The 13,972-nt window shown below is 47.5% G+C and overlaps 1 protein-coding gene and 1 long non-coding RNA gene across 2 annotated transcripts in view; one reads left to right on the top strand and one right to left on the bottom strand.

The window, feature by feature from the left end:
* Positions 1-1,583: 1,583 nt before the first annotated feature.
* Positions 1,584-13,972, top strand: part of LOC134924433 (acyl-coenzyme A amino acid N-acyltransferase 1-like) — a 59,315-nt gene continuing 46,926 nt past the window's right edge. Inside the window, exon 1 of the mRNA XM_063920877.1 lies at positions 1,584-1,665. The gene's annotated coding sequence lies outside the window, so the exon portion shown is untranslated. The remainder of the gene's footprint in view (positions 1,666-13,972) is intronic.
* The window catches only part of LOC134925989 (uncharacterized), a 31,826-nt gene continuing 21,113 nt past the window's right edge, over positions 3,260-13,972 (bottom strand). Inside the window, exon 3 of the long non-coding RNA XR_010177541.1 lies at positions 3,260-3,504. This is a non-coding gene — a long non-coding RNA (uncharacterized LOC134925989). The remainder of the gene's footprint in view (positions 3,505-13,972) is intronic.

Genomic DNA, 13,972 nt, shown 5'->3' with positions numbered 1-13,972 from the left:
GTTCATAGCTCCAACTAATACAAATACAACTTGAAGAACTTTTTAATACACATAAATTATAGATTTATTTATTTTTTATCTTGTCAAATGCAAGAATAGTAGCAACCTTTGTAAACACTGGGACAGGACTCAGGAAGAGAGAGAGAGAGAGAGAGATAGAGAGAGAGAGAGTGTGTGTGTGTGTGTGTGTGTGTGTGTGTGTGTGTGTGTGTGTGTGTGTGTGTGTGTGTGTGTGTGTGTGTGTGTGTGTGTGTGTGTGTGTGTGTGTGTGTAGACCAGGCATTCCCAGCTGCGGTCCTCAAGGCACACCAACAGTGCAGGTTTTAGTGATATCCAGGCTTCAGCACAGATGGTTTAATCAAAATAACTGAAGTACTAACTAAGTCACCTGTGTTCCTGCCTGGATATCATTAAAACCAGGACTGTTAGTGTGCTTTGAGGACCGAGGTTGGGAAACACTGCTCTAGACCCTAATGCTCTTATTAGATAATAGGTTACATAGGACCCAGACAGGGAGTAGGTGTCTGGGACCTGTGTAACCCCTGTTATCTATCTCTGCTCTGGTCGGGAAGACCATCGGTATCTCAGGAAACCTGATACTCCTGTGTCTCTGCCTGTACTGCTCACATTTTGGTTGTCTGGTTCTGCTGTTGCATAAGAGGGAGAGCTAGTGATGTCAATGTGCTCTGGCTGGGGGGCCCCCTGACAGAGGGGAGGGCGGCGTACAGTAAGCCCTGCAGCCCCCTCTTAATTTAGCTAAGAGTGTACCCCCAACCTAGATACTCCCCCATGCCCCCTTCCCTTGCACCATAGCCCTGACTCATCAGACATACACTCCCCACCCTACTTATTGTTGCCTATTGACCCCATGGACATATATTCTTACCACCTCCTCATGGACATACACTACCTGCTCCATCACTACCCATCTCCCGTCCCCCAAGCTTCAGGATCCTACACTACCCACCATACCCTCTTGTGCTCATGGCACAAGAGCTCCCAGCAGTTCTTGTGCTGGGAGCTAAACAGTCAAATACACATCGCTCTCTGGTGTTGGAAACAAGCATGTCAGCAAGAATATTGCATACTGGGACGCACACATGTACACCGTGGCTTTGTAGCAGTAGCATGAAGTCACAGATGCAAATGCAACCAAAGATGCGGAGAAGGCCGCAACTTCATCTAACTCTGAATCAGGCGCTATGAGGATGGATCCCGCCCCCTCTACAGACCACACACCCTAAACAGACCCCGTCCCCATTAGGGTTGCTTCCATAAATTTCCTGTGCTGGTTTTCCATCCCAAAATGGGTAGTTAGATAAAAGCTTTGGGGCAACAACTTCTTAACTTTACACATTGTAAATCATCCTATTGTTACAAGCCACCTCTGGTGGGTCTGTGTAATTGCAGCCTGACTCCTATGTCTTCTGCTGCATAATTAGGCCATTAGCACTAGGACTTGTGTATCAGGCTGCTCACCTGCAGTGACTCTCCTCATTAAGGGGGCTTGTCCTTTTTGGCTGTCCTGATTGGATATTGTGTCTTTTATTACCCAGGCTGCCTAGGACCTAGGGGCTGCTTATACTCAGTCCTTATTCTGATTCTGGACAAACCTGATCTACTCAGTCTAACCTGACAAACCCTGTTGAACCCAGAACAGTTGGTGTAAGTGCAAGTGCCTGGTCCAGTCTACTTCTGTCTCTGTTAAAAGCTTCTGTTTATGTACCGGATTCCGTGTACAATGCGGTGTACTCCATTCTGTATTTGATCAACTAGAGCTTTAGTTTGTACCCTGTGTTATTACCCATGTCTTGTCAGTCTGGTCCCGCAGTATGTCTTTCTGTGTCACACGTAGCATCTATTCCACCATGTTATACATGTACCGTTGGTGTCGCTATTAGCGGTCACTTCAGTATTCCAACCCTGCCTGTTTGTACGTCTGTCACTGGTGCCGCTCCATGGCTTGGTCCTGTATTTGTCTGCCTGTGCCGGCGCTGCTCTGTAGTCCGGTCCAGCAGGTCCTGTATTTCTGTCTGCCTGTATTATATTTAGATGCTACCAGGGACTGCACTGTTATCACCTCGGCCATTACGGTCCAGTACACAGTGCTTGGTTTCCCATCTCCAGTACTGTGGCGCTAGTGAGTACCATCTGCAGCAGTGATCTCGTGTCGGTCACACACGGTAGTGTACTAAAGTTATTGTTTGTCCTGTGTATCTGGTCCTTCCTTTTGTCTCAGTATGACTCCAGTTCCGTACTTGCCTTGTCTATCATAAAAACCTGAGGGCATCTGAGTACTGGGCGAACCTAATCCTCCTGGGAAAGGCGGCTGCTATAGGCGAAGTCTTTGGCTGCAGGAGGCTAAAGGACTGCTGTGCAAGAGCAACAGCGCCACCTAGTACTACCCTGGTGGCACCCCTAACACCTATGTAGCAAATCTATTTGGATGTTTTGAATATTTGCTTTTTGCTACAGCATTCTACCATGGATGGGTTTTAATGAATATTATTAAAAGCTGAGTTTTAGTTTCATTTGGGTAGGGTGAGTGCCCCAATTAAGAGTACTTTTCTCTTTCCACATGTTCTGAATCAGAGGTTCTCAAACTTGGTCCTCGTGGGCCCACACAGTGCATGTTTTGCAGGTAACCCAGCAAGTGCACAGGAGTATTAATTACTCACTGACACATTTTAAAAGGTCCACAGGTGGAGCTAATTATTTCACTTGTGATTCTGTGAGGAGACCTGCAAAACATGCACTGTGTGGGGTCCCGAGGACCGAGTTTGGAACCTCTGTTCTAAATCCTATTATGTCTTATGGAAAGAATCCATGCTTTTGAATAATGGATATAGTAAAACACCAGCCACTCTCCGATGCCTAAATAATATAATTCAAAGATCCCTTTTTTTTTTTTTTTTTAGGAAGATGATTTACAGCCTGAGTACACCTTCTTCTAAGACAAGCATAATGCTGTCTCTATCCTCAGTTTAATGCAGAAACAGAGCCTCTCATAATTAATAACACATTAATCCAGAACATACGAGAGCAGTATGTGACAGGTCTATCTCTGTTGATACTGTTCCACTCAACATGTCTGAGGGACTTGTATATAATGAACTTGAAAAATTATCAAGATGCTGTTATATGACAATTAATGCTTTGATAGGAGATATGCACATTATGAGGGGGCTGTGACTCGCTATCCCACCAACCTGCAAGATCGCTCAGGTTTGCAGTAAACACTGCTTATCACACATACCTGTAATAGGACAGCAGCACTCATTTATAGACACACTCATCAGAACCTGGAAGACACATTGGCTGTGATCAAGCTGTAAGGGTGAAACGTGCACGTTTGTTCAGGGGGGTGCTCTTGTGTGCACACCAGAGTCCCCGCACCAGACAGCAACCGTTATTTTTTGGGACAAGGTAAAACCTTCATTTATCTATCCTCTATCTACGCTCTCAGATCAGGAACTGAGGTCACCCTCACCAAGGGAATCCTACCTATTCAAAGAGAGAGAGAGACCATTAACTCCCCAGTACTATTCTGGTTATATTGGACAGTGCATAAACACATGCAACATTAGTAATTTGAGATAGAATGGAAAAGGGTGTTCTTATCAATTTTCTACATTAATCAAAGTAAGATGTCTTGTAGCAATACCTGTCCTACATTACACAACCCATTGAGGTTTGCCATTTTTTCTACTGTCTGGTTACAATGAATGAATAACTTTACCATGTAACCTGCATAAAATCGACCAAGTATAGTTTCCGAAACTATTATTTTATGATATAAAGACACAATCCCTATAACGGAGTGACTTAATATCCTAAACAGAACTGTCTAATCTTTCTATCTGTACTCACATTTCTTAGCTGACATCAGATGCAGGGTTAACCTTTTGATCATACATACTGGGAATAAGAAACTCTCATAAATCATTCACTGCCAGCAGGCACATGACTGACAGTAGATTTATTTTCCATATACACTGCTCAAAAAAATAAAGGGAACACTAAAATAACACATCCTAGATCTGAATGAATGAAATATTCTTATTAAATACTTTGTTCTTTACATAGTTGAATGTGCTGACAACAAAATCACACAAAAATTATCAATGGAAATCAAATTTATTAACCCATGGAGGTCTGGATTTGGAGTCGCACTCAAAATTAAAGTGGAAAAACATACTACAGGCTGATCCAACTTTGATGTAATGTCCTTAAAACAAGTCAAAATGAGGCTCAGTAGTGTGTGTGGCCTTCACGTGCCTGTATGACCTCCCTACAACGCCTGGGCATGCTCCTGATAAGGTGGCAGATGGTCTCCTGAGGGATCTCCTCCCAGACCTGGACTAAAGCATCCGCCAACTCTTGGACAGTCTGATGTCCCAGATGTGCTCAATTGGATTCAGGTCTGGGGAATGGGTGGGCCAGTCCATAGCATCAATGCCTTCGTCTTGCAGGAACTGCTGACACACTCCAACCACATGAGGTCTAGCACTGTCTTGCATTAGGAGGAACCCAGGGCCAACCGCACCAGCATATGGTCTTACAAGGGGTCTGATGAACTCCTCTCGGTACATAATGGCAGTCAGGCAACTTCTGGCGAGCACATGGAGGGCTGTGCGGCCCCCCAAAGAAATGCCACCTCACACCATTACTGACCCACTGCCAAACCGGTCATGCTGGAGGATGTTGCAGGCAGCAGAACGTTCTCCTTGGCGTCTCCAGACTCTGTCACGTCTGTCACATGTGCTCAGTGAGAACCTGCTTTAATCTGTGAAGAGCACAGGGCCCCAGCAGCGAATTTGCCAATCTTGGTATTCTCTGTCAAATGCCAAACGTCCTGCACCGTGTTGGGCTGTAAGCACAACCCCCACCTGTGGACGTCGGGCCTCATACCACCCTCATGGAGTCTGTTTCTGATCGTTTGAGTAGACACATGCACATTTGTGGCTTGCTGGAAGTCATTTTGCAGGGCTCTGGCAGTGCTCCTCCTATTCCTCATTGCACAAAGGCGAAGGTAGCAGTCCTGCTGCTGGTTTGTTGGCCTCCTCCACGTCTCCTGATGTACTGGCCTGTCTCCTGGTAGCGCCTCCATGCTCTGGACACTACGTTGACAGACACAGCAAACCTTCTTGCCACAGCTCGCATTGATGTGCCATCCTGGATGAGCTGCACTACCTGAGCCACTTGTGTGGGTTGTAGCCTCCGTCTCATGCTACCACTAGAGTGAAAGCACCGCCAGCTTTCAAAAGTGACCAAAACATCAGCCAGAAAGCATAGAGGCTGAGAAGCGGTCTGTGGTCACCACCTGCAGAACAACTCCTTTATTGGGGGTGTCTTGCTAATTGCCTATAATTTCCACCTGTTGTCTATTCCATTTGCACAACAGTATGTGAAATTGATTGTCAATCAGTGTTGCTTCCTAAGTGGACAGTTTGATTTCACAGAAGTGTGATTGACTTGGAGTTACATTGTGTTGTTTAAGTGTTCCCTTTATTTTTTTTGAGCAGTGTACATATGCTTTTTGACTTTTCTTTATTACTTACACATTTCTCTAACCAAAAAGTATTTTCATTGGATACGTCTAAATATTCTTATGTGCTAATATTTATGTGACTAAGGGGCCGATTTATCGTCATATCGTATATACAACTGAGGATGTGGATGTGAAGTGATAAAATAGACCCAATCCGCAATGTGATTATTGATTAAATTGCATGGATGTATCAATATTCGCATGCAGGGACAGAGTTTATGAGAAAGCTCTGTCCCTGTGATACTACTCCACAGCATTATTGGAGTATTTGTCATAAATGCGCCACCACCCGACATCGCCAATGTTACCACCACCCCTCCCTGTCGCAATGACCCCCGCCCGTGCCGCAGCCCCCTAACCCTGATCATACAAACACCTGGGGATCGGTGATTGCTGCTCTTGGAGGGCCGCCAGTTATCGGGGCTCTCTGCTGCTGTGACCTTCGGTGCTGTAAAGTGAGCTGCCACTTTGCAGCATCGCTTTGCTGCACTGGAGGTCACAGGAGCAGCAGAGAGCCCCGATGACCAGCAGCCCGCAGTATCTTCATGGAAAAATGTGTAAGCTATTCTTTAGCAGAGTGGAGGAACTTGGAAGCAGTGCAGGAGAGGTGGGAAACATTAAAAAGTGCAATATTAAAGGCAACAGACCTTTGTATCAAAAGTGTTCGGAAAAATACAAGGAAAGGGAAGCCATTGTGGTTTGCGAAAGAAGTAGCACATATTGGGGGTCATTCCAAGTTGCTCGCTAGCTACTTTCAGCAGTCGTGCAAACGCATAGTCGCTGCCCACGGGGGAGGGTATTTTCGCTTTGCAAGAGTTCGAATACCTTTGCAGCAGTGCGCCTGCAAACACATTTTGTGCAAAAACAAGACCTGCCATGTACTTACTTATTCTGTGCGATGATTCTAGCGATGGAGGTCCCAGAATTGACGTCAGGCACCCGCCCTGCAAACGCCCAGACACTCCTGCATTTTCCCTACCACTCCCAGAAAACTGTCAGTTGACACCCATAAACGCCCTCTTCCTGTCAATCTCCTTGCGATTGGCTGTGCGAATGGATTCTTCCCTAGATCCATCGCACGGCAATGATGCTCTTTGTACTCATACGACATGCGTGCGCATTGCGGTGCATGCGCATATTTGCTGGGCTTTTTTAACTGATCGCTATGCAGCGAACAACTGCAGCTAGCGATCAACTTGGAATGGTCCCCATTGTGAAAGCAAAAAAGATGGCTTTTAGAAAATATAAGCAGACCCAAAAGAATGAAGACAGAGCGATATATCTTGTTAGACAGAAGGAGACTAAGAAGGTAATCAGATGTGCAAAGGCTGAGGAGAAAATGGCCCAGTCAGTGGGTAGAAGAGAACTTTTTTTAGGTATATAAGCGAAAGGAGAAAAACAAAAGGCAGAATAATAAAACTAAAGACAGAGACTGGGAGTCTTGTTGAAGAAGACAATGTAATAGCAGATCATCTTAATAATAATTTTTGCTCAGTATTGACTACTGAAAGAGGGGAAGGGGCCACAGTTAACTTGCAGGGATATTCAGGAAAATGAAACAAGCACATTTACAGAGGAGAAGGTCCTAACAGAACTCTCAAAGCTGAAAGTGGATAAATCAATAGGGCCAGATGGGATACATCCAAGGATACTAAAAGAACTTAAAGAGGTGCTGGTAGCACCATTGACAGAATTATTCAACCAGTCTTTAGCTGCAGGAGTAATTCCAGAGGACTAGAAAAGAGCGAACGTAGTCCCACTGCACAAAAGTGGAAGCAAGGAAGAGGCAAACAACTACAGACCAATTAGTCTTACATCAGTAGTAGGGAAATCAACGAAAACACTCTTAAAAGAAAGAACTGTAGATTATCTCAAATCTAGCAATTCACAGGATCCCAAACAGCGTGGATTCATTGGGAGAATATCATGTCAAACAAAATAGGATCTTAATACCTACCGGTAAATCCTTTTCTCGTAGTCCATAAGGGATATTGGGGGAAACCAGTACAATGGGGTATAGATGGGGTCCAAAGGATCCAGTGAACTTTAAATTTCTTCAACTGGGTGTGCTGGCTCCTCCCCTCTATGCCCCCTTCCACAGGCAGTTATAGGTAAAAACGTGCCCGAAGGAGAAAGGACATTTATGAGACGGAACATGGTAACAGAAGGTGGTGAGATTTACATACCAGCACACCACTAACATAGAACAACCAGCAACGGCTGGCAACAACAACAGCAACAGCTGAACAGGTAACTATAGAACAAGAACCTGCAGAAAAATCAATGCACTGAGGCGGGCGTCCAATATCCCTTATGGACTACAAGAAAAGGATTTACTGGTAGGTATTTAAAATCCTATTTTCTCTAGCATCCTTAAGGGATATTGGGGGAAACTAGTACGATGGGGACATCCCAAAGCTTCCAGAACGGGCAGGAACGTGTGGAGACTGCTGCAGCACCACTTGCTTAAACTGGGTATCCTCTTTGGCCAGGGTATCAAACTTGTAGAACTTCACAAAAGTGTTCTTCCCTTACCAAGTAGCAGCTCGGCATAGTTGCAAGGCCGAAACTCCACGGGCAGCCGCCCAGGAAGAGCCAACTGATCTAGTAAAGTGGGCCTCTAAAAACTTAGGAACAGGTAAGGCTGCTGACACATAGGCCTGTTGGATATTAAGCCTAATCCAACAAGCAATGGACTGCTGCTTCCGCACATCATAGAGCATGAACAAGGAATCCGTCTTTCTGATCCGAGCTGTACACTTGACATAGATCTTCAAGGCACGTACAGCATCCAAAGCCTCCCAAGGAGCAGAAGTGTCAGTACAGGACGGAACCACAACAGGTTGATTCAGGTGAAACGCGGAGACAACCTTGGTCAGGAACTGCTGTCTAGTCCGGAGCTCCACTCTGTTCTCGTAAAAGACCAAGTATGCCCTGAAACACGTCTAGCAGAAGCCAGGGCCAGTAACATCACCGTCTTCCACGTGAGGTACTTGTCTTCTACCGTCATCAGAGGTTCAACACAGGAGGACTGTAGAAATTGCAACACTACATCCAGATCCCAGGGTGACATAGGCGGCACACAGGGAGGTTGTATGTGGCGTATCCCTTGCAAGAAGATCTGAACTTCTGACAACACTGCCAATTGTCTCTAAAAGAAAATGGAAAGAGCTGAAATCTCGACCTTAATGGAACCCAGACGTAAGCCATTATCCACACTCACCTGCAGAGAATGGAGGAAACGTTCCAAGTGAAACTCTGCAGACAGATACGAGCGTTTCTTGCACCAAGAAACATATCTCCTCCAGATATGATGATAGTGTTTTGACGTCACAGGTTTCCTGGCGTGAACCATGGTTGCAATAACCTTCTTGGAAAGGCCCTTGTGAGCTAGTATGTTTCACTCAACCTCCATGCCGTCAAACGAGGACGCCGTAAGTCCGGGTAGATGAACGGTCCATGTTGAAGATCGCTTCTGAGTGGTAGAGGCCAAGGGTTTTGGATGGACATGTCCAGAAGATCCGCGTACAACGCCCTCCGAGGCCAATTCATGGCAATTAAAATTGCCTGGACATCTTGATTCCTGATTCGCTCGAGCACTCTTGGGAGCAATGGGATTGGAGGAATCAGGTAGACTAGCCAGTACTGCCCTCGCCTGAGGGTCCCTGGTCTGTGAGCAATACCAGGGAAGTTTCTTGAGACGAGAAGCCATCATGTCTATTTGTGGGCAACCCCACCGGTTGATCTGCTGGAACACCAGATGGTGGAGCCCCCACTCCCCCGGGTGGAGATCGTTATGACTCAGGAAGTCTGCATCCCAGTTGTCCACACCCGGAATGAAGATTGCTGACATTGCTTTTGCATTTAATTCCACCCAGAGGAGTATCTTTGACACCTCTCGCATGCAGGCTATGCTTTTTGTTCCTCCTTGTCGATTGATGTACGCCACTGCTGTGGCGGTGTCCGACTGTACTTGGTTCGCATGATCCTTGAGCAGAGGAGAGGCGTGAATCAGAGCATTGTAGATCACCTGAAGTTCCAGAGTGTTGATTGGAAGGAGGCTTTCGTGGGTTGACCACCTGCCCTGGAACTGTGCCCCTTGGGTGACAGCTCCCCATCCTCTCAGACTCGCATCCGTTGTGAGGAGGGTCCAATCCTGATCCCGAAACTCTGTCCTACCAGGAGATTGGAGGACTGTAGCCACCACAGGAGGGAAATCTTGGCCTGTGGTGACAGCTGAAACAACCTGTGCATCTGTAGATGTGAGCCGGACCACTTGCTCAGGAGATCCAACTGAAAAGTTCTGGCATGAAACCTCCCATACTGGATCGCCTCGTATGAGGCAACCATCTTTTGTAACAATCTTATGCAAAGATGTACGGACACTCGAGTGTGTCAGAGCACCATGCAGACCATCTCCTGAAGTGTTTTCGCTTTGTCCTCTGGTAGAAACACTTTCTGGGCCACAGTATCCAGCAACATCCCCAGGAACAGGAGCCTCTGAGTTGGCTCCAGGTGGGACTTCTGTAAGTTGAGGATCCACTCATGGTCTGACAGAAGATGGATGATGTGGTCGATATGGAGCAGCAAAAGCTCCCTAGATCTTGCCTTTATCAGAAGATCATCCAGATAATGGATCACATTGACCCCCTGGACCCGGAGTTGAAGCATCATCTCCGCCATCACCTTTGTGAATACCCTTGGGCCATAGACAGGACGAAGGGCAGTGCCTGGAATTGGAAGTAATCATCCAGCAGGGCAAGCCGCAGGTACGCCTGATGAGGTGGCCAAATCAGAATATGGAGATGAGCATCCTTGATATCCAAGGAGACCATAAATTCCTATTCTTCCAGGCCCGCAATCCCTGCACGCAGGGATTCCATTTTGAACGTAAACACCCTCAAATAAGGATTCAAGGATTTCAGATTCAGAATGGGTCTGACTGAACCGATCTCTGACCCAGGCATCATGGCAGGAAGCCTCCCAGACGTGGCTGAAGTGACTCAGTCGAGCTCCCACCTCGAGATCCCCTCTGGGTGGGAACCGTCACGCTGAGGCCTTAGTGGAAGCCAAACTGGTGGACTGTTCCTGAGAACTGGTGCTTGCTGTTTTCTGGACTTATCTCTGGTACCTCCTAGCTGCATTGGAGGCACCTCTGGACTTAGATCGAAACCTGTGAGACCGAAAGGACTGGAGAGATGGCCCCGGATAGGAGCGCCTCACCGGCGGGGTCCTAGAGGGGAGAAATGTGTTTTGTTTTTTTCCAGCCGTGACCTTGGAAATCCACGTATCCAACTCAACACCAAACAGCCATTCCCCAAAAAAGTGAAGGGATTCTACACTGCAATCCACTGATGCAACCAGAAGGCCCTGCGTGCTGACACTGCCATGGCAGAAGTGCGAGCATTAATGTTCCCCATCTCCTTAAGCGAATCACAGAGGACGCGGGTAGTGTCCTGAATGTGCTTAAGGAACGTTACCATAGTAGTAACTAAGGGCATATTTCCCTCAAGACCCCTTGAATTTGAATGGCCCAAGAAAGAATAGCATGGGTCATCCAGCAACCCGCAATGACCGGTCTTTGTGAAAGGCCAGCTGCAGTGTATATAGACTTTAGGGTAGTCTCTATTTTCCAATCCCCCAGGATCCTTTATGGTAAAGGAGCTCGGGGCAGGAAACACTGCCTTCTTAGACAGGCGAGAGACCGAGGCATCAACGCCAGGGGGTTCCTCACAAAATTTTCTACCTTTATGGGCAAATGGAGATTAATGCCAGCACACCCTGAGCTGCACAGTCCCAGTGAGACTGTCCGCTCTGTATATAACATTAAACACTAGTAAATGCAGTCCTAAAGAGGCTCAGAATAGTGTACGCAAGGGACTCTCCCCCTTAGCTACACCCGGTACCTGTTTCCAGCGTGTCTGTGAGGCAGGAAGCGCTGAGTGTGCTGTTATGGCTGCAGTAAGCAGAGGAAGGCGCCAAAACGCTGCTGGTCCTGTTCTGAGGAAGCTCCACCCCCTCCAATGGCGCCGGAGCTATACATCTTATTTATACTGGCAAAAAGTCTCCCATAAACTTAAAACCTCACGAGTGCTAAATTAAGCAAGTAGTGCCAGTTTCCACACGGGGGATTTTAGCAGGACCCCCCAGGGAGGGTCCTGTACGCCGCACTCGTGGTCAGCTGCACTTGGAACCGGGGACCCCCTTAGCGGGGTCCCCGGTTTGTACTCACCACCGATGTCACCTTCAGGCAATGTTAGGGGTGTGCTGCGGCTGTGACAGCCAAGGCGCAATGCCCCACTGAGCAAACAGCCCCTCAGGACTGTGGTCCTGCAGCAGAGAAGCGGCTCTGCACCCCGTAAGGAGGGGGGAGACAGTCACCGGCCTAACTCCCACGGTGCAGGTATGCTGTTGCCCAGACAGCATATCGAAGAAAAAAAAAAGTTTTAAATGAAACTGAAGAAAACTCTCTAGAGCTGCAGAGTGTGCATCCTCTCCTGAGGGCACTTTTTTCTAAACTGCCTGTGGGAGGGGGCATAGAGGGGAGGAGCCAGCACACCCAGTTGAAGAAATTTAAAGTGCACTGGCTCCTTCGGACCCCGTCTATACCCCATCATACTAGTTTCCCCCAATATCCCTTATGGATGCTAGAGAAATCGTATTGACTTTTTGGACTGTGTGACTAAAGTGGTGGATACAGGTGGAGCCGTGGATATAGCTTATCTAGACGTTAGTAAGGCTTTTGACACTGTTCCACATTGCAGACTGCTAAAATAAGAATTTACTCACCGGTAATTCTATTTCTCGTAGTCCGTAGTGGATGCTGGGGACTCCGTAAGGACCATGGGGAATAGACGGCTCCGCAGGAGACTGGGCACATCTAAAGAAAGCTTTAGGACTATCTGGTGTGCACTGGCTCCTCCCCCTATGACCCTCCTCCAAGCCTCAGTTAGGACACTGTGCCCGGAAGAGCTGACACAATAAGGAAGGATTTTGAATCCCGGGTAAGACTCATACCAGCCACACCAATCACACCGTATAACTCGTGATAGGAACCCCGGTTAACAGTATGATAACAACGGAGCCTCTGAACAGATGGCTCGCAATAACAACCTGATTTGTGTAACAATAACTATTTACAAGTATTGCAGACAATCCGCACTTGGGATGGGCGCCCAGCATCCACTACGGACTACGAGAAATAGAATTACCGGTGAGTAAATTCTTATTTTCTCTGACGTCCTAGTGGATGCTGGGGACTCCCTAAGGACCATGGGGATTATACCAAAGCTCCCAAACGGGCGGGAGAGTGCGGATGACTCTGCAACACCGAATGAGAGAACTCCAGGTCCTCCTCAGCCAGGGTATCAAATTTGTAGAATTTTGCAAACGTGTTTGCCCCTGACCAAGTAGCGGCTTGGCAAAGTTGTAAAGCCAAGACCCCTCGGGCAGCCGCCCAAGATGAGCCCACCTTCCTTGTGGAATGGGCTTTTACAGATTTAGGCTGCGGTAGTCCCACCGCAGAATGTGCCAGCTGAATAGTGCTACAAATCCAGCGCGCGATAGTCTGCTTAGAAGCAGGAGCACCCAGTTTGTTGGGTGCAGACAGGATAAACAGCGAGTCAGTTTTCCTGACTCCAGCCGTCCTGGAAACATAAATTTTCAGGGCCCTGACTACGTCCAGTAACTTGGAATCCTCCAAGTTCCTAGTAGCCGCAGGCACCACAATAGGCTGGTTCAAGTGAAACGCTGATACCACCTTCGGGAGAAACTGAGAGCGAGTCCTCAACTCTGCCCTATCCATATGGAAAATCAGATAAGGGCTTTTATAGGACAAAGCCGCCAATTCTGACACACGCCTGGCCGAAGCCAGGGCCAACAGCATGACCATTTTCCACGTGAGATATTTCAAATCCACAGTCTTAAGTGGTTCAAACCAATGTGATTTCAGGAACTCCAAAACCACATTGAGATCCCAAGGTGCCACTGGGGGCACAAAAGGAGGCTGAATACGCAGAACTCCTTTGACAAAAGTCTGAACTTCAGGCAGTGAAGCCAGTTCTTTCTGGAAGAAAATCGACAGGGCCGAAATCTGGACCTTAATGGACCCCAATTTGAGGCCCAACGTCACCCCTGCTTGCAGGAAACGCAGCAATCGACCCAGTTGAAATTCCTCCGTTGGGGCCTTCCTGGCCTCACACCAAGCAACATATTTCCGCCAAATGCGGTGATAATGTTTTGCGGTGACATCCTTCCTGGCTTTGATCAGGGTAGGGATGACTTCCTCCGGAATGCCCTTTTCCTTAGGGATCCGGTGTTCAACCGCCATGCCGTCAAACGTAGCCGCGGTAAGTCTTGGAACAGACAGAGCCCCTGCTGCAGCAGGTCCTGTCTGAGCGGCAGAGGCCAAGGGTCCTCTGA

The sequence above is a fragment of the Pseudophryne corroboree genome, chromosome 1 (genome assembly GCF_028390025.1).
Source record: "Pseudophryne corroboree isolate aPseCor3 chromosome 1, aPseCor3.hap2, whole genome shotgun sequence".
NCBI classification, from domain to species: Eukaryota; Metazoa; Chordata; class Amphibia; order Anura; family Myobatrachidae; genus Pseudophryne; species Pseudophryne corroboree.
Note: the sequence above shows the minus strand (reverse complement) of the source record. Positions and strands in the feature narration are given on the sequence as shown.